General features: G+C 32.7%; 1 long non-coding RNA gene across 2 annotated transcripts; it reads right to left on the reverse strand.

Moving 5' to 3' along the window:
- Positions 1-578: 578 nt before the first annotated feature.
- On the reverse strand, positions 579-9500 carry LOC143191819 (uncharacterized). 2 transcript variants are annotated; one of them, XR_013004635.1, is made up of 4 exons: positions 9361-9500; positions 7563-7670; positions 1344-1442; positions 579-717 (listed from the first exon to the last, which is right to left on the reverse strand). It is a non-coding gene; the product is annotated as an uncharacterized LOC143191819 (long non-coding RNA). The 2 variants fall into 2 exon arrangements; XR_013004634.1 differs by lacking the exon at positions 7563-7670.
- Between the last annotated feature and the right edge of the window lie 12086 nt (positions 9501-21586).

The following is a 21586-nucleotide window of genomic DNA, read 5'->3' on the forward strand; positions in this document are numbered from 1 at the left end:
TAGGGCGCGAACCCACTCATCGGACTACCGACAATAATAAATTTTCATACCTGCTGCATTTCTTCGTCTCAAAAGGTATCTCAGCAAATCATATCAAAACCTCTTGATCTGATCACAAGCTTTTAACATGAGGTATTTGAGAATAATTTACGAAATAATAATTATGAATTGCTACCGCAGAATTATTGTCATCTGCTGGAACCATATATTTTCGAAAGAAAATTGGAATCAAATGAGTCTCGCATGAACGGACATTCTCAATACTTGCACCAATTTCGCCTGAAGTTTCCCAAAGTAGTGTGGTCAGATCACTCCTCCATCTGTTTTACACTGCTAATATCCCTTCAACAAAAAAAACAATACCTGGAACATTTTTTAGAATATACATACTGATGTATTAATACTAAATATAAAGTACAACATAAAAGTACTAAAAAATTAATTTGTAAATTAAGATTGTACTAAGTGTATTTAAAGAAAGATGCAATAAATTAAAAAATCTATATAAATTAAAAAATCAGGGATTTGGTATTTAAATTACAAGTAGGAACTACATCTTTCCTAAACACTGGCTTTAAGCATTTAGTTTTATAGCCGGTCTATCTAAATTGCAAACTACAAATCTATTTGATCTCATTTATGGCTTTAAGCTCCCATTGATGTAACATAGAGCAGGGCACCTTGGAAAATAATGTCTTCTATTCGAACCACCATAACCTAGAACACAAAACATAGGTATATAAAAAATTCTAAGAGATACTATTGTTACGGATAATTTTTAAGCATTCTAGAAAATATTATAGAATATATTTAATTACCAAAAAAAATCTCAATCGAATAATTGGAAATGGGTTTAGTTCAGCGTTTTTTTTTTGATAATTAATTAAATAAAATTTGTTAATCTACTGATTTTATACCTAACGTGGCGAACGTGGTTAAGACTGAATACGTTAACTAAAAAAAAATTCAATATCTCCAACAGAACGAAATAAAAAGAGTGGAAAAACAAGTTACGATTGGTAGCATTGAAAACAAAGACGCTATTGTAAATAAATGTTGGTATCCACCAAGATAAAAAATGACAATATAGAGATTTATTTTTAAAGTTTTAAATATGACAAATACTTATTGCCCTCTGGGCAGACAGTGGAACTACTAAGAGTAATAATTTTTTTTAAAGTTTAACCAAAGATTTGGTATTGGAAGAGACCTGAATATTAAGCCTACAGCTTCGGGTTCACAATTAGTAACTCTTGGAAGAGGAAATTAACGTTACAAATTGTAATTATTATTTAGGGCGCGAACCCACTTACCGGGCTACCGGCAATAATAAATTGTCATACCTGCTGCATTTCTTCGTCTCAAAAGGCATCTCGGCAAATCATATTAAAACCTCTTGATCTGATCATACTCCAATATAATTGACAATGGGCGTGGCAGTTCTAAAAAAAATAAAAATTCTTACAAATTACTGACTAGAATAAGTTGAAATTAATAATGATGTAATAGACTATCTTGAGTATTATCCCTAATTAGAAATATAATAAAAGAAAGAAACAGAAACAGCCAAAAAGCTAGCTTCTCCACAGAAATTGACAACAGTCTCAATCTTAAGAAATCGTAAACCAATCCTACCCTACCGTAGTTACGGTAATTTTATTAATATTGTCACATCATGAATAAATATTTTGATTGTTTGATATCGAAATGTGAATATGAATTCTGCTTCTTTATTTATTATATATTTTTATGTATGCATGAAAAAAATATACTTGGTAGCTAGAAGGTATTTTTATGTCTTATAGTATTATTGCTTTAAAGAAATCTAACATAATTATAAGGCCTCACGCCAGTAACCAGGCTGTGTAAGATCAGATGTCCCAGAAGGATGGTAAAGAAGTTGGTCACTGGCTAGTCGATAAGCTTAATGCAGAGGACCGTGGTTCGAAGCTCACGTTAAACTGTAGGTCCAGTTCAGATAAACCCTCGTTGGTAATAAGACTCGAGACTTCATATTATATTAAAAAAAAAAAGAATTAAAGATAAGGTATAAGATAAGAAAAAAAATATTAAGTACGATTCAGATGAATCATCCGTAAATTACATTCAAGTAGAAAACAAGTTTTAACAGACCAAATAATAATAAATTACCCAATTTAACCACATGTATACTCAAAAACAAATTCAGGTATATATGGAACATTTGAGTGGCGCCGTCTAGACTTTGATAAACCTTTTATGAAAACTCAAAGCTTTATATCATCTTTTTTCTACGTATATCATGTCATATATGTCATTTTATGAGACGATTTAGAACTATTTATTCAGTAAGGTCGCTGACTTGAAGCAATTTTAAGGTGTGTCTGTAAGTATCTAACCAGTTTTATTTAAGTTTAGTTTAATACTATTTAGCTTCCTTATTTATCAGCTCATATTATCTAAGAAGAAACTATAATAAGATTTTTTAATTGAATAGAAAATAGGCATTCGCATTTAAAATATCTAAAATGTTGTACATCAAAGGCATATACACACGTGGCGTTTTTTTTTTAAATGAGAGACTTGCATTATTGAAATAGGAGAACTCTTGATTGATGTATAAACTCATATAATATCTAAATTTGACACGATTAAAAGTCATATTTTCTAGATGAGAGTAAACAAGGAGCAACATTTAATAGTTACTTCGTCGTCGATCGAAGAAGAGGCTTATTTCCATTCATTTAAAATCGATTGTTTACATATTTTCAAGTCTTTAAGAATATGCCCTTAAGAGGATTTTTCAAAATTTAAACTGATAGTCAAAGATATTTCGCTAAGTTATGACTAAAAACTTTTGTTTTGATATTTACATTCTTAACTGTACTGACTTTGCTATACAGGTAGTAGATGGCGTTATTTGATATAATATTTCTGTCTCTTTCTAAAATTATAGAAAGACACAGAAATATTATCATTTATACTACAGTAATTCTTTATAGAACAAAGATTTCACTTTAAGCTTACCCAACAATAAATTTTGATAATCCACTCACAATCAAATCAACACCATATTGATCACAAACAATATACACAATACAATTGGCGATTCTTTTTTATATTAGAGTACCGAACGTCAAAGTTTATGTGTGATTCTTCGCGATGGGATTTGGCCATCCTGGTCATTCGATGTTAATTCAGTTTTAACTGAATAATTTCTTCTTGCTGGCTTGTAACACCAAACTTGATATGTATTTCCGCACTTTGAAATATTTGAATCTTATTTCCTCCAGCTGTGTATTTTCACCGAGGAGAGATTAATATAATATAATTTCGGTCTGATTGTAATTTACTTACTTACTTAATTTTTAGTCTTAAAATTAGATAAACGTATGTCTTCTTAATCTAATCATATCAAAAATTTTGTATTATATCTATATTTTTTAATTTGTTAATCATGTTAATCTGTTCATTCAATGCTTATTCTGTCACTTTACCTTGTGTTGTGTTCTTTTATAATGTGATCAAATTCAGATATTATAGAAGATATCTAATCAGATAATTCAAAAAAGTTACCGTTATTACGATCAATCATTTTGACGCTTGAATTTCTAAAATCAAACGAATTAAATGATGATATGAGTTTAAATGTGTTGAATCTATAATCTCTGGTCTCTCGCTAATGAATTTAAATAAGGTTTTCTCTTACAGTTATAAATAACGAAGCACCATGGGTACCCTACGCCCTGTTGGAGTTATTGACATGATCGAGAGTCCTTTTTTTTGGGAGATGCTTGCACTGGTTGTAATTTTGCTTATTATTCTTTGGCTATGTTGGAAAGGAAGAAGAGGAAGAGAAGGCAGTAATATCTGCACACTACCTTTATTTTATTGATACGATTGGTACCCTGCCGTTCCCGGCTACCCCCTTGTAACAGTATCACTTCCATAGCGCTACCGTCCTTCCTTTATGTAACCTCATATCCTGCCCATTCTGCCGTCGACCACATTCATCAATATAAATCGAAATAAGTATGTATTTCTTTAACCAGTTTTTTAGTTCTCGTGCAAATTCCTTCCAAAAATACTAGTGAGTGTTCGAACAAACAATCGCATCGACAGCCATACATTTCGACCGACATTTCAACTATCACATTGACTTTAATAACTATCACAATAACTGACACATTGACAAAAATATGCCGAATTATAAATACAATTACAATAATAATAATATAATTACTTTTTTCTATGTACAATTATAATTAAAATAATAAAAAAATAGGTTGAAGATGTATATTATATTTTTGAATAGTGATTAAAAAATATGTTCGTTCAATAATAAATAAAACATCACGTTAGACAAAAAGCAGAACACATTAGAACCAAAATAAAACAACTATACTGGTTGGTCGGAAGATACTCTCAACTTGATCTAAAATCAAAGAGGTTGATCTATAATACAATTATAAAGCCAATTTGGACCTATGAGGTGCAAATATGGGGTTGCACCAAAAATTCAAATCAACTAACCATACAACGCTGTCAAAACAAGGTTCTTCGATTGATTACCAATGCCTATCGCTATGTAACCAATGAAGAACTGCACGATGACCTGGAAATCAAATGGACTTGCGAAGTTATCCAAGATTTCGCACGTGGAAGCAATACAACTGCTGGACAGCACGCAGGATGTCAGGAGATTGAAGCGAACAAAACCATACGAACTTATATAAAGTATATACATTTAGTGTAAACTATAGCTATGAGTTAATAATTAATAAATCATTATAATTTTATAATCGAGGAATACATACTGATGTATTTTCTCGCACTCGTCTTGCTTGCTAATTAATTCAAGTACATAGGAAAAATAGTAATAAATTAATTGTAAATTAAGATTGTACTAAGCGTATCTAATGAAGTTGTTTAAAAAAAGCATTCATTTTATTTAAAAAAGCTTAAGTAGTGTTACTCTATAGTCATGGATTCGTTTTTTTTCCTATGATTAAATTTTCTATGGTAGATGCTTAATTTATATTTAGTATTTATGGTTATTCATTATTGTTTTGCTAAATTTATCTGATTTCATAAAATTCTTACTTAAAATGTTTCATGCAGTTTTTTTGAACACCTTGTATAAATAAAACATTTTGCGTTGCATCTGACAGATTAATATACTTAATCGGGTTGATATATATTCATAAATTCAATCTGTCATCTAGCTTCACGACGGTGAACGTCTCGTCCGTAAAGAGGATGCGCACCCATCGCTGAGAATACGCTAAACTACAGGGATTGACGGAATTGACGCATGCGCACAATCGGCTATATTGCGCTCTCTCTTTCCCCATCTACAGTGTAGAATTGACCATTTTGAAATTAACCATTGATCGGGTGAAAACAACTAATCTAAAACATTTAGATTTTCATATGCATTAATAAGTTTATAACAACAATAATTAAATTGTTTTATTCTTAATATTGTAATATACATTGGTTTTAAAATATGGAAGAATAAAGGTAATTGCTGAATGTAACGTTAAGTTTTATAATGTTAAAATATTCAAACAACATCAAATTTGTTTATAGTGAGAATATTAACCGCCAAACTTGTAACAAAACATTTTTAACATCTTATAGAAGTCAACGTATGCCAACATTTCACCCCGATGTAGCTGCAGATTTCAAAACAATAACAAGAAACAACGAAGAAAATTAAAAAAAGAAAATTGTTCAAATAAAAACGTTACAAAGGGTATGAAAGAAATAATACACAATTGTATTAGAGGTCATATTAAAGGTAATTATATATTTTATACACATTTCGTTGTAATTAACCATCCATTCGTTTTAGGTCAGTAAATGTACAATACGTAAAATTTAAAAATAGTAGCAAAAATTGCGGTAACTGATAAAAATTAAACATTTACTTCAACCATGATATATTTTGGTGACGATTTAGTTTTTCTTTTATAGATGAACTTGCTGGTTGTTGTTGAGGCAAAGCTGATGAAACTTAAATTAGAATAATAGAAAAATTATATAGGATTTTGCAGGATGCAAGAATAAAGGAGAACGATTCTTTGAAAAAATCAAGTTTACCAGGAAGAGTTGACCTGAATAAAACTTATAACATTCATCAATGACACCCTAATACTCTAATGACTACTACATTGAAGGTGGATGTGTGAAACAAACAAGGAAAAAAATAATATATTTTTATAAAAGACTATAGGTAAATAAATTATTGTTTGTAAAGATAATAACTGGTGACTTCTCTCAGATGAAAAGTACGATGGTGTGCAAGTTGAAGATTTTGCTTTGAGATAGATGGATTACATATACAAATATGGTTTTTAAAAAGAGTTATATATTTAAACCCAATTGTATACTGAATATATCTAATTATCAAAATTAATAGTCAATCTTTGTTTTATATACTCCCAGCGAACGTGCTTGAGTCTGAACAACTTTGCAAAATATTTAACATTTTTAAACACAAGCTATGATTGCTACCATAGAAAAACAAGACGCTGAAATAAATGTTGATGCTATATATCGTCCAAGACATCACTACATAGTATAAAACAAAGTCGCCTTTTCTGTCCCTATATCCCTATGTGCGCTTAAATCTTTAAAACTACGCAACGGATTTTGATGCGGTTTTTTTCAATAGATAGAGTGATTCAAGAGGAAGGTTTATATGTATAATACATGCATAATATACTAAGGCAACATTGCTAATTTTAGAGGTTTCTAATGTGATGTCGTAAATTAACCTATTTTTTTAGGCTTATTTAGCTATTAACAAAAACGCTGCCTAACCCTACGAGTTAGATCAAATTAATGTACTACAGTATTGTACACCATAAAAAGGTCTACAAAAAAGTCCGCGATGGTATATGTTTATCTTTTAGGGATAACATACATTAACCATTTTTATTGTTTACTTTTTACGTGAGAAAATGGCTTATTTACGAAGCTATTTTAAGCAATACGGCATTAATCCTTATCGAATTAAGTACCTTAAATACAGTGTGCAATTAATATAGATCAATATGGTTTCTTACAGCATGTAAATTAAACAAATATTTTCGGAGATATTATAAATTTAAAATTTGCGTTTAAAAATGTGTAATGTAATAAAAATTGTATGAATTTAGATATTCCAAAGATAGCAGGAAATCTTCATAGTAAGTATAGAGGAAGAGGAATTGTTTTACTCCAAATTTAATGCGTGCAGGCCAAGGGCAGTAATGAATGAACCAAAAATACTGGATCGATTTTAATCATGTTTTCATTGAGTGACATAGGCATATATATTTTATGCCCGTGCAAAGTCGGAGCGGGCCGCTATGTTTTTATATACAACGTTCATATTTTTTCTGTAGTGTATTTAATTTAGTATCAGCATTGCACCCGTGCGAAGCCGGGCCGGGTCGCTAGTAAAATGATAAAACAACAATATAGAGATTTATTTTAAAAGTTAGGCCAAAGATTTATTATTGGATGAGACTTTAATATTAAACATAGATAGAACTTCGGGTTCACGACTAGTAACTCTTAGAAGAGGAAGTTACCTGTTGCATTTCTTCATCTCAAAAGGCATCTCAGCAAATCATAATAAAACCTCTTGATCTGATTATACTCCAGTATAGTTGACAATGGGCGTGACAGTTCTAAAAAAACTAAAAAACCTTACTAACAAATTACTGACTGGAACATGTTCAATTTAATGATGTTGTAATAAATCAATTTAAACGTGACTGTTTTTGCTTGAAATAGCTTATTCTATCGCGCCATTATTGTAACAGGTACGAAAAACACTACATATTTAACAGTGTGAGTGTACCAAGAGGATATATAGTTCAAAGCATCTTGTTCTAAAGTAAAAATGGCTTTTAAAAGTCAACAATGATAAATTAAAGGGAATCCCTTGTAAGGTCTTATACGAGCAGAAAAGGGTTTACTCATTGTCACTCAGACTGGACGACTATAGACCGAAATGTGGAAGAGTAAAAGAGTAAAAAAATGCTTAACTGCAATTCAAATAATAAGTCCCTGATTATGGTCCAGTTACATTGAATTGAAATACACAGTCTGTATTTATTCAAAGATCATTTAACAATTGGAAAAAAAAAACATGACGACAACCTATCGGAATCATCAGAAGTTAGAAATTTTCGAACTAAAATTGAAATGAAAAATTTAATATGTGTTTCTATTTAGATTATATGACAAGAGATGAATATGAAGCTTCAACTTTAACAACACTAACAAGATCGAGAGTTTAGTTGAATTATTTCCTTAAAATGTTGTTATTTCTTACTAGTAAATAGTGACCTTTTTTAAATATAATTAATTGTTTAAATCACACAATATTAATAAAGACGAGACACTGTTGTATGAAATAACTAGGCGTTGCTTGTTTTGGTAGATGAAAAAGTCAATGGAAATTCACAATTTAGATGCATATTAGATTAATCAGTTAAGTACATTCAGTTAAGAAATAAGTTTTGACAAACTAAAGTACATGTATAGGAAGGGACTATGATTTACATTTAAAGAATCGTGACAATTATTGCGGAATGACACAAATTTTGGAATATTTATTAATAGACCAACTATTAGGTTAGATATTTGCTTCTGCTTTTATTATCTTTCTTCTATTATCTTGTTGCTCCTCTTCTATTGGTCATTAATCTGTCATTTTGTGATTAGTGTTCTAACATGTAAGTCGAGTATTTTAGCTCAGTAATATTTAATGTCCTTATTTATTAGCTAACATTTTCTAAAAAGAAACTATAATAAGAATATTCGATTGAAGTTAATATGCTTAGGCCCGAGATACAAACAGAATTGACTTTGTCGCGATGGCGAACTTCCATCAATGAGATATAATATAACTAAATATCAGATGAAAATATACACGAAATATATATATGAATGAGTACGAAATACAGAGAGCAACATTTTATTGTTATTTATAAATGCCGATCAAAGAATAGGCTTATTTTCATTCATTTAAGGAGTTATTCTAGGCTAGAAATTTGAAGAAAATCTATTTTTTTTCGTATTTTAAAAATTTAACTATTTAAGAATATGTCCTTAAGAGGATTTTTAAAATTTATTTAAAATTTCATTTTTAGATACCCCTGACATTAAACCAACTACATCATTTTGTGGTCGTAATTGCTGTTAATAAAGTTGCCTAACGCAACAATCACTTTCTAAATTTACTCTTTTTTATAGTAAACATATATCACTGGCTTTGCTATATGGTTAGTAGATGGCGCTGTGTGATGACTTTAGGACGTATTTCTGATATATAAAATATCACAAATATTGTAAACAACAAAGGATTAGCTTTAAACTTACCCAACAATAAGTCTTATTGATCAAATCACATTAACTTAACATCATATTGATCATAAACAGTATACACATTGCACTGCTCTCCAACATTACGCTAATTCAGTAGGGTTTTAACTATTTGTTAATGGATAATTTAGTCTCTCATCCCTCGTGATTTTATACCACCATCCTGATCATTTGAATGTTGTTTCGACAAAGTCAGATCTATAACTAACTTAAATGTATAATTAATATTAACTAGGTATTTTCTCTGCAAATATACTATATACTGTAAAATATAGCATTCAAATATTTCATTACGTATGTTTTAATCTTATCCTTATAAAAACATATCAGAGATACTGATAAGTATTTTATTTTTATATAAAACTTAATCATTTTCCACCTGATGATATACATCAGATGGATAGATGATATACATTGTTTTAAATCTTTGAACAGTCTGTTCCAAAATATGGAAACAAGTGAATGTATGTTTGTTTTATTGTGCGATTGTTTATGTAGACGTGTAAAATCGTTCTATTTTTATTTTATTGAATTTATACATAAATGCTGCGATAGAATTTAGTAGTAAGAAATTATCCCTATCAGTGTAGTAGACAATATCAGTGAAACTATCAAGTTAAAATTGCGGGTGAAAACTTTACTATTGCGTCTTTTTGCAAGACAAACCAAAAAAAAGTTTGTTGCGGCACATGTGGAAAAATTAAATATCATAAACAAAATTAAAATTATGCTCATTCGATGCTTATTCTGCTATTTAACTTTATTGATATCTGTAAACTCGAAAACTCTTTTAAATGGATTGCTTAAATCCAATTCGGCGTGTTAACACCCAGTATCGTATTATTAAGTGCTTGCATGTATTCTGACAAATTCAAAAAGGCATTGATTGAGATAAATTGGTAGATAATGAATTAATCAAAATATTTTCTATTATTTTCTGCCTCTTCTCATCTCTCCGGTAAAATAACTATATGGTGTAGAAAAAAATCAGAAAGCCCTAAAGTTACATTCCAAATCAGCATTTGACGTAATTTTCTTTATTAATCTCTTAAAACGTCAGCAATCTGCTCGTGGGCAATAAGTATTATTATATGATCTCACTTATATAACATAACTATCCTGGCATATAGAAGATCGCTTCAGTAAGTGATCTACTGTACAACTTATAATCTAAATCTTATTCTAGATACTGTTAAATATATGACTTGTCTCGATACAAGAGCCAGTATAGAAAGGAGGAAGAAAAGTTAGTAGAGGGCGCTGTGACTTGTATCGAGTGGGTGTGAATTACCAAGGATCAAAATAAAGTTTCTCTTTTGTTCCAAGGCCATAAGTGGTGTATTAATTCCGTCCCGTCCCGAATCGTCAGTGATTCGTAATAGATACTATTCTAATTTATTCTAGAGTTTACTAAATCTCACTCTATGTGTCTATTAATCAGTTCGTATGGTTTGCGTTTAAGCCTACGCACTTCACTGTCACCGCGCACATTTAACTGTTTGGCGAGTGGATTGGGATGCACTAAGTCTTTCAGAGTACTTCGCACTAACACTTCAAATCACGCTCGTTATGGGTTCTAAGTGAATATCGCACGGAATCCGTTTGTTGGAGACATAATATGGGGCATCGACGATGACTCGTAAAACTTTATTCTGGAATCTCTGGAGGATATCTTTGTTATATTTGCTAGTAGTACTCCACAGTTCAATACCATCGATCCAAATGGGTCTAAGTATTGACTTATACAGCAAAACCTTCTTATTTAAAGATAATTTAGATGTGACGTAAATTAAACCGCCGAAATTAAGGAATGTAAAAAAAAAAACGAAAAACTTATAGCGTAAGACACAGAACTAGAAATACTGTAGACACAAAACTCTTTAATAGAATTAGTAATCATACAAATCATAAGATTAATGAGTTTATATTCTAGAATTGCCTCGTAAGTGAATTAAGAACCAGAAGCAGACAAAAATTAATCCCTATAGAAAGTAATTGGAAGATTTAAAAGATTAATTATTAGAATACAGCCTATTAGAAAACGCACAATATTCAGCTAACATATTTCAGCCGAATGAAATAGAATCTACAATGGATACAATCGATTTACTAGTTTATCAGCTCGATGTAGCTGGAAATCTGATTTATCCAAATTGATAATATTCTCAATCTTAAAAAGGCTCCTGGAATTTTCATACTTGATTGAACTATAATATTTCACCTGGGTTATTGAAAGAGCTGCTACGAAAATCATTTCATCATGATGACATAGATATTAATGCTTATTTGAGACTTAAGCATGTTTTGGAATATATTTAAGATGGGTCAAATAATTATGCTTAAAAAACCTGACAAAGAGATCGAACAAGACTGATCTTATAGTTCTATTCCACTGACACCTGAAATTTCAATATTATTTGAGAAACAGTTGTTAAAAAGTATTAAACTACTTATAAAAATACCAGGTTGGATTTCGATAGTCATTGCATAACCAACCCAGAATTGTGCGATAACCTCGAAATCAAATGGATTCACAGAATTATCCAAGACTCCATTAAAACATGAAATAAAGTTCATTCAAACAAAGAAAACCACATGAACTTATAGAATATGATAGAAACTATTTTGATTAATAAATATGGCACCAATTTTTCTCAATAAATAGCCTTTCTAAAACGAAAATATGATTAAAATTCTTTGTAAGCACCCAATAGACATTGAGAAATTATAGTTATATTTTATGGACCGTATTAAAGAATTCATTAGCTTCCAAGGATATTTAATTTCCTATTGCTGTAACATTATGTAAATTTAAATCCAAATAATTCATTTCTCACACTACAGGGTATAGATAAAATAATATGAACACTTGCTTTGCAGACTTCATCTCAGTGTATTATTTGTTTTGTTCAGTGACGGTTAAAACGACGAAACAGGACTGACCGTTGGCACCCTTGTCAGCTGGCTGCTAAAAGAGATCGACCAACATTAAAAAGGATTGTGACCAGAAAACATGAATGAAAACAGAGCATGACACTCACAAAGCGTAATTCATGGAAGGTCTTGCGAAGGAAGGCGATTGCGAAACTGTTTATAATGTAGCCAAAGCCAAACTGTGAAAAAATTGCCGCAACGATCATAAAACCTGGACCTTCGATGATTGGAAGAATGTGGTATGGTCCTATGAATGATGGTTTACCAAAAGAATCCTACGATTCCGACGACCTGTTTCCCACAGTCAAACATGACGAAGGTTTCTTTATGATATGGGCGGCAATATACTGGTATTCACCTTGTCTTCTCATTAACATCACTCGTCGGATTACTGCAAATTAATATTTCGACATCGGTAGTGAAGTATTTACTACGACTTTTTCTAGTCGAAAACAAATCGATACTGGCGTACCTCAAGGTTTCCCGCTGGCCCCAGCCTTATTTAACCTCTTTATTTCAGATTTGCCGAGAAAAGAGCACATTGACGTCGCGTTTTACGTTTACGATACTGCTTTCGTCACGGTCGTTAGGTTCGAAGTTACAATTCATGAACGTTTACAGAAGCAGCTCGATCATGCGGTCAAGTGGTTCAAATTCTGGAGGTTGCAAATAAACTCCCTGAAAACCAGGCCATCATTTTCCATAAGAAGCGTTACGCACTGCGCGTCTCGCAACTTAAAATCGACATAGCAATAATTCCATGACTGAATAACGTCACGTACCTAGGTCTCCACTTCGACCGACGGTTCGGTTGGCATTCCCAAATCCAGAATTAATGTCTACTTCAAGTTTCTTACACTCAACCAGGTGAAACGGCTTCAAGTTTTCCAAACTAAGCTCCTCAGGAGAATCTTAAACGGTCTATAGTTTGTCAGAAATAATCAAATTTATAGGGAAACTGACACTCCAAAAATCAAGCACTTTATATCTCAATCATTCCACAAACAACAACTCAGCTCAAGTTCTTCTGAAAATGCGCTTGTTCGCGAGCTGGTCGACATGCTGGAAGCTTAGCACCGCGTCACCGCTGGCCTCCCCCCCCTTTTCCAGGCTGAGACGACCTCATCGACGACAGTATCCAGTCGAATGTTAACTCAAGTTCGCGAATCAATAGAATCGCCGGGTCCTCGCGTCCAATAACGGCTGCCCGATCAGCCATATCCCCAAATTTAATGCAGTATTGGTAAGCCCAGAGGTAGTCCCACATAACCCGGTCCAATATGTCACTCCAGGGTGAGTCTCCGCGACTAGTTATGCGTCAAAGAAAACGATGCGACATTATGCGACAAAACAAAAAAAAATCTTACTATGATTAGCATATTGCTGAAAAAAGCCAAAACGTTTCAGTCCTGGTTTGAGGAGCATTAAGATATAATCAAACATCTTCCCTAGCTAGGAACATCGCCAGATCTCGTAATCGAACTGTTATAGGAAGTTTTAGAACTTCTTAGCAAAGTATTGCAGCTGTTTTAAAAGCAAATCGTGACTCAACAACTTGTTAATAAAATAAATATAATTATTGTGTATATATCACATATTCATATTATTTTGTCCAGCTCCTCTGCAATCTTAGACATGTTTTGTTTCTCAATAAGCTTTTCAACGCCATTAATATCGAATTTGTTGATTGGAAGATATCTGATTACACCATACTAAAATAAGGAATACAATCTAAAATTTGATATAGTATTTAGTCTCGTTTTTTTCTCGCTCTGGTCTTAAACCAGGCGGTGGAATGCATGACGCATACCTGGTCGCGGAGACTTGCCCTAGAGTGACAAATTGGGCCGGGTTATGTGGGACTGCCTCTGGGCTTACCAATACACTAAACCGAAACCGCCTCACAGTTGACCCCTGTGGATCGCTACTGCTACTACAATACATTTGGAGATATGGCACCCGCTGATCGGGCAGTCGTTATTGGGCACGAGGACCCGGCGATTCTAATGATTCGCGAAATTAAATTAACACACGACTGGGTACTGTCGTATGGGGGCAAAAGTTATGACTGCAGCGACGGATGAGGTCACTTCAGCCTGGAAAAGGGGGGGAGGTTAGCGGTGACAAGCTCTCAACATGTCGACCAGCTCACGAACAAGCGCGTTTTCAGAAGAACTTGAGTTGAGTTGTTGTGTGTGGAAGGATTGAGATATGAAGTGCTTGATTTCTGGAATGTCAGTTTCTCTGATTCTCCGGAGGAGCTTATTTTCGAAAATTTGAAGCCGTTTCACCTGACGTTTGACAAACTTGAAGTAGACATTAGATCTGTAGAGGAGTACGGACCGAATTAACATCTTGTAAAATAAGCATTTGATAGAGATGGGAAGTATGCTAAAAGGGCAGATGAGAGAAGATAGCAGGTTTGCTATCCCCGAACCTTTCTGGATTGCTTTCTCGATTTGGAAATGCCAACCGAACCGTCGGTCGAAGTGGAGACCTAGGTACGTGACTTCTCCAGCCATGGAATTATTGCGGTATCGATCTTAAGTTACGAGACGCGCAGTGCGTAACGCTTCTAACTTGAACCACTTAACCACATGATCGAGCTGCTTCTGTAAACGTTCATGAATTGTAATTTGGAACCTGGCGGCCGCGAAGTAAGCAGGATCATCAGCGTTAAACGCGATGTCAATGTGCTCTTTTCTCAGCAGATCTGAAATAAAGAGGTTAAATAAGGCTGGAGCCAGCGGGGAACCTTGAGGTACGCCAGCATCGATTTGTTTTCGACTGGAAAGTGTTTTCCTGATCTTGACCTGGAAAGATCTGTCCGAGAGATAGGAGTTGATGAGAGCGGTTAGGTTTTCTGGGAGACCTAACCGCACTCATTTTACGATCCGTCGTGCCAGACCTTGTCGAAGGCTTTCTTTAGGGCAGAAGGGCTGCTGCAAGCTTTTTACGTTGGTCAAGAGCGTGATGGATGTGTGCGGCCAGACAGGTAGCCTGATGGACGGATGAGTGGTGAACGCGAAAGCCGAATTCTTCATCAGGAATGATGTTATTGTCCTTTGTGAAAGAGTTGAGAGCGTAAAGTATTGCCTTCTCGACAAGCTTCGAAATGGCACTGAGAAGGCTGATGGGTCTGTAGTCAGATGGAGATGATTTTGCTCCTTTCTTGGGTATAACCGCTATATGTGCGTGTTTCCAAGACGCCGGAAAGTGTTGCAGCCTCATGATGGAGTTAATGATGTTTGCCAGTTCTGCGAGCTGCTTATGCGGGAGCTTTTTTAACTGGGTAATCGATATTCCGTCGATACCTGGAGACTTTTTGGTTTGAAATTTGCCGATCATAGTCTGTAGAGACTTTGGAGACACGAAATGGTTGAGAAGGCTGGGGTTACTGGTCTTTTGATGGAGTTGGATTCGTTGATGACAGTGTCGTTGTCTTTAGCTTTAGTGCGCTCTGCGGGTGAGAGGCATTTCATCCGAGCCTAGTAAGTCTCTGCGAGGGGCTCGACTTCTTCTTGGTCAGTGACTGCGAAATTTCCTGTAACCGCTGACTTCAGGGGGGGATGACATTATTTAGTCTCGTCTTTGATCGAAAGACGTAAGTGTTCATATATAACATGATCAAATTCAGAATCGATTTAAGTATTTCAAAAAAGTTACCTTTAATACGCTCAAGCAGGTTGTCGCTTCTATCATAAAAAAAGAAGTGATAAAATAACAATAAGAGTTAGATTAAGATGCATTCTTCCATAAATTATAAGATCATTAATTTATTTTTTAATCTCTAATGTGGAACATTATTTTTTTGCAGATACAAATTACAGTCAGCAATTGAACATGACACCTAGAAAATCTGGTGATTTTGAAGATTTCATTAAGAGCAATTATTTTTACGAGATATTGATAATAGTTGTTCTTATAATATTAGTTCTTTTGATTTGGTGCTTTATACAAAGGTCAAAGGAACGCCAGCAAATAGATGCTTACAGCAAATCTCTAATAACCCAATCCGGTTCATCGTTATGGTGAAGTCCCATTGATGTACGAACAACAATCATTCTGCACAATAACAATAACCAGTCTGTATTGATTTAACTGCATAAAAATAAATGCTTATAAATTTGATAAGTGTTTTTCTGCCCAAATAACTTATTTCCGTTGCGAACAGTATTCTACTAAACGAGAATCAGCTGGCAAGGATCACAAGACAAATCCATACCGAAAATCATCCTTTTCTATAATTTGAAAAGCATACTTCTTGAGACTGTGTAGACAATATTCAGAGAAGTAATAGACATAAAACTCGATAGGGATCTCTGGAGAAAAGTTTTGTTTTGACCAACATCCAGATGGTAAATTTAAATATCTATTACAGGCACCTGTAAGAAAAATATTTTACTGTAATGACATTTGATGGGCTCTGATAAAGTTTGGCACGATCACTGATGTCACGTTTAATTGACCAATAAAATTTAAATAAAAAACTATTCATTTTCTTCCGGCTTGGTTGGCGCAGTAGTAAAGGCAACAGGACGATGCTCCTGCAGTTGCGATTGTCGCGGGTTCGAATCCTGCTGAGATATGGTCCTAAATATATCTTTTTGTTTGTTTAATATTTGTGATTTTCCTAGGTAAGAGTGATTTCTAAGTTGGTCATTCGCCAGTCTGTAGACTTAACATTGAGGACCATGGTTCGGAGCCCACGTTAAACAGTAGATCCTGTCCAGATAAACCCTCATTGGTAAAAATGAGACTTTAAAATGTATTAAAATCAATTAATTTCAAAAATAAATTTATTAAATAGAATTGAATTAATGATATAAATATAATTTGTAAAAATATAAATTATGCATAAGATAACATAAAAACAAATATATATATATATATATATATATATATATATATATATATATATATATATATATATATATATATATATATATATATATATATATATATATAATATAAATATTATTAGTGCCGTGAGAATCTATTAGAGGTCTGGCATTTTGTTTTCTTATACTGGAAGCAAACTTTGAATCTTTCTCTGTATAAATTCTGTTTACTTGTTTTATTCAGAAGTATATGTCGCACCTTATTTTTAACATTCTATCTGTAAGCTTATTATGTAGTGCACAATTAACAGGTTTTAAATGTACATTATTTTAAAGATATTTGACAGAAAGTATGTTATATTGTCGACCTGGTAATATCTCGGGATAAAATAAAAGAGATAACTTAAAGATCGACTAACAGTATAATAAAACAATCAGCAGCCTCGTTTGTTCATGTAGAAACATCTGAAATTGAAGGTATAAAGTCAAGTTACAATTTCTCAACTCCTGGTAATACATCCCGCGTTAGTATGGAATTCATCCTCTTTACAATTTCCTAAAGGCGAATGACATGAAAAAAATAACTTATATACAATTAGCGCTTTAAATGATTTTTCAAACATACTAGCCGAATGATATATAGATCCAAAAAAATTCCAAACTATCTTGGTTAAGTAGTCTTAAGCCAATATAGTTATTGAGATAACTACACATTTTTTTTCTTTAATGAAATGAACCCCCTCAAAGTAGTTATTCATTTACTTTAACAAATTTGTTCTAACTTATAACGGTAATAAAATTTAAGCACAAATTAAGCCCTCAATCGGTTTGCACTAAAATTCCTAGTGTATAGAACTTCTGCTAATTATCGGTTAAAAGATAAATTCCAAGACAGGAAAGCATTAATAAATAGCCTTTAGTAAATTGTGAAGAGAATGAACATGAAGGCTCATTAAATAATTTACATTCTATACCAAAGTGGGATGAGTCTATAACTTCAATTCCAGATGTTCCTATATGAATAAAAGAATAAATCAATGCAATATCTTGTGTCCCAGATATACATCCTCGGCTTGTATGTTTTAGAAATCATTTGAAGCGCTCAACATAAGCTAATTTTTTTCACCCCATTGGCCTTTAGTAAATTGTGAAGAGAATGAACATGAAGGCTCATTAAATAAATTACATTCTATACCAAAGTGGGATGAGTCTATAACTTCAATTCCAGATGTTCCTATATGAATAAAGGAATAAATCAATGCAATATCTTGTGTCCCAGATATACATCCTCGGCTTGTATGTTTTAGAAATCATTAGAAGCGCTCAACATAAGCTAATTTTTTTCACCCCATTGGCCTTTAGTAAATTGTGAAGAGAATGAACATGAAGGCTCATTAAATAATTTACATTCTATACCAAAGTGGGATGCGTCTATAACTTCAATTCCAGATGTTCCTATATGAATAAAGGAATAAATCAATGCAATATCTTGTGTCCCAGATATACATCCTCGGCTTGTATGTTTTAGAAATCATTTGAAGCGCTCAACATAAGCTAATTTTTTTCTCCCCATTGGCCTTTAGTAAATTGTGAAGAGAATGAACATGAAGGCTCATTAAATAAATTACATTCTATACCAAAGTGGGATGAGTCTATAACTTCAATTCCAGATGTTCCTATATGAATAAAAGAATAAATCAATGCAATATCTTGTGTCCCAGATATACATCCTCGGCTTGTATGTTTTAGAAATCATTTGAAGCGCTCAACATAAGCTAATTTTTTTCACCCCATTGGCCTTTAGTAAATTGTGAAGAGAATGAACATGAAGGCTCATTAAATAATTTACATTCTATACCAAAGTGGGATGCGTCTATAACTTCAATTCCAGATGTTCCTATATGAATAAAGGAATAAATCAATGCAATATCTTGTGTCCCAGATATACATCCTCGGCTTGTATGTTTTAGAAATCATTTGAAGCGCTCAACATAAGCTAATTTTTTTCACCCCATTGGCCTTTAGTAAATTGTGAAGAGAATGAACATGAAGGCTCATTAAATAAATTACATTCTATACCAAAGTGGGATGAGTCTATAACTTCAATTCCAGATGTTCCTATATGAATAAAGGAATAAATCAATGCAATATCTTGTGTCCCAGATATACATCCTCGGTTTGTATGTTTTAGAAATCATTAGAAGCGCTCAACATAAGCTAATTTTTTTCACCCCATTGGCCTTTAGTAAATTGTGATGAGAATGAACATGAAGGCTCATTAAATAATTTACATTCTATACCAAAGTGGGATGCGTCTATAACTTCAATTCCAGATGTTCCTATATGAATAAAGGAATAAATCAATGCAATATCTTGTGTCCCAGATATACATCCTCGGCTTGTATGTTTTAGAAATCATTTGAAGCGCTCAACATAAGCTAATTTTTTTCACCCCATTGGCCTTTAGTAAATTGTGAAGAGAATGAACATAAAGGCTCATTAAATAAATTACATTCTATACCAAAGTGGGATGAGTCTATAACTTCAATTCCAGATGTTCCTATATGAATAAAGGAATCAATCAATGCAATATCTTGTGTCCCAGAAAATTGGTTTATTATACTCTCGGTAGGTCTCTTCATATTAAAATCTTTTATTTTATCCAGCGATATTGCCACATTAATTACATTATATAATGGAATGGTTAAGGAGAATGCAGTGATTAAATGTAGTTTGATCAAGAAATATGTATATAGATAGTAACAGGACAAACTAAAGAGAAATATAGTAATATCATAATGATTTTACAAGGATACATTGCATCGAAAGATACAAGAACTAAGCGTAAAACATAAATATGCTCTCTAATGAAAGTAAAATACATTACTCAGATATACAATTGTTAATTAAATGGATTAGGGCTTCGGGGGATACCACTACATACAAAAACGCGCCTAGCACCCTACCGATACTAGTGTGGAAAAAAGCTCAATGTATATATATAAAACTCTAACCTATAAATTATTGTGGCTGTAAAATTAATTGTAGATTTAAGTTCTTCGATAATAAATGCATTTGATGTACTATAATGTTAAAATAAATTATATTTAATAGAATACTTGTTCAATGCTGTTAATATATATATATATATATATATATATATATATATATATATATATATTCTCTCTAACGAATTATACTGTCAAGAGAGAGCCTCTATTATCTCGTTCCTGTTCAAAGAAACTGATTGGAGATCTGTTCTGTCTGGCTTCAGAGTTTTCAATCAGAGTAATAATAAGAAGCGAGTTGACATTTATCTATTGTTTTGAATAATTTTGCATACGTTTAACAACCGCACAACTTTGGCAGGCTAGTTCGGTTACAGGTTCGAACTTATCAGACAGCATTGTGTCTCTTTTAAACTACAATAAAATGAGAAGAGAATATTGTCTAATACTAAAACGAATTTACAAATTACGTCAGGCAATACATTAAACATCTTGATGACTTATGTCTAAAATAACTTTGGATAGACTATAGTCCGTTCAACTAAACTCACGTCATCTAAATGTATGAGGTCAAAACGCCGCAATTTTGCCGCAGCAACTTTAAATTTTAGTACATTCGGCTTTGACATATAATAACATTCTAATTTAAATAATAGAGTGAAACAAAAATAATGTTATCAAATATAATTTATTCTAGCATTAAAGCACATTTAACGCATATACTATTGAAGAACTTAAACTACAGTTAATTACACAGTCACAATGGTTTCTTGGTTAGAATCGTTTCATCATATTTACATTGAATTCTTTTTTCCACCACCTAGAATTCTAAGCGTGATTTCTAGAGTTTCTAGCATTTTCAATTAGAGTAATCACATGTACTAAGCATCGATTTTAAATTTATCAAAACAAGCAAAGAGCTGAAACAACGTTTGCCGATTTAGAACGTCCAATTATTATCATTAATGTTTTGAAAAAGTTTGCTGATTGACACTTGACAATCGGGCGAATTTTATAGGCTGATTTGGTTACGTGTTCGAATGTACCAGATATCATTATATTCCTTTTTAACTAGAATAAAATGAGAAGGAAAAATAAGACTGGATTTTTAAAACGAATATACAATCAGGGATAGGCAACATATCCGACACATCGTGATGACGTGAGTTTACTATTATTTTAAATAGACTATACTTAACTAAATCAGTCTATAAACTTCGTCAGGTTATCAAATATGTTCAGAATTCGCCAAAACATTAATGATAATAATTTAAGGTTAGAAACCAGCAAACGTAAAGCTATAGACAAATTTGACCCGGCAATATTACGACGTAAAAAACGTTGATGACGTGAGTTCACTGTAATTTTGGACGAGCTAGTTTTGTTTTTAATGATTTGGAATACACGCTTTATAGCTCCGACACTTTCTTTACTGTGCAT

The sequence above is a fragment of the Rhynchophorus ferrugineus genome, unplaced genomic scaffold, assembly GCF_030347505.1.
Source record: "Rhynchophorus ferrugineus isolate W39M unplaced genomic scaffold, kcgeb_rfMv2 rfM2, whole genome shotgun sequence".
In the NCBI taxonomy this organism is placed as follows: Eukaryota; Metazoa; Arthropoda; class Insecta; order Coleoptera; family Curculionidae; genus Rhynchophorus; species Rhynchophorus ferrugineus.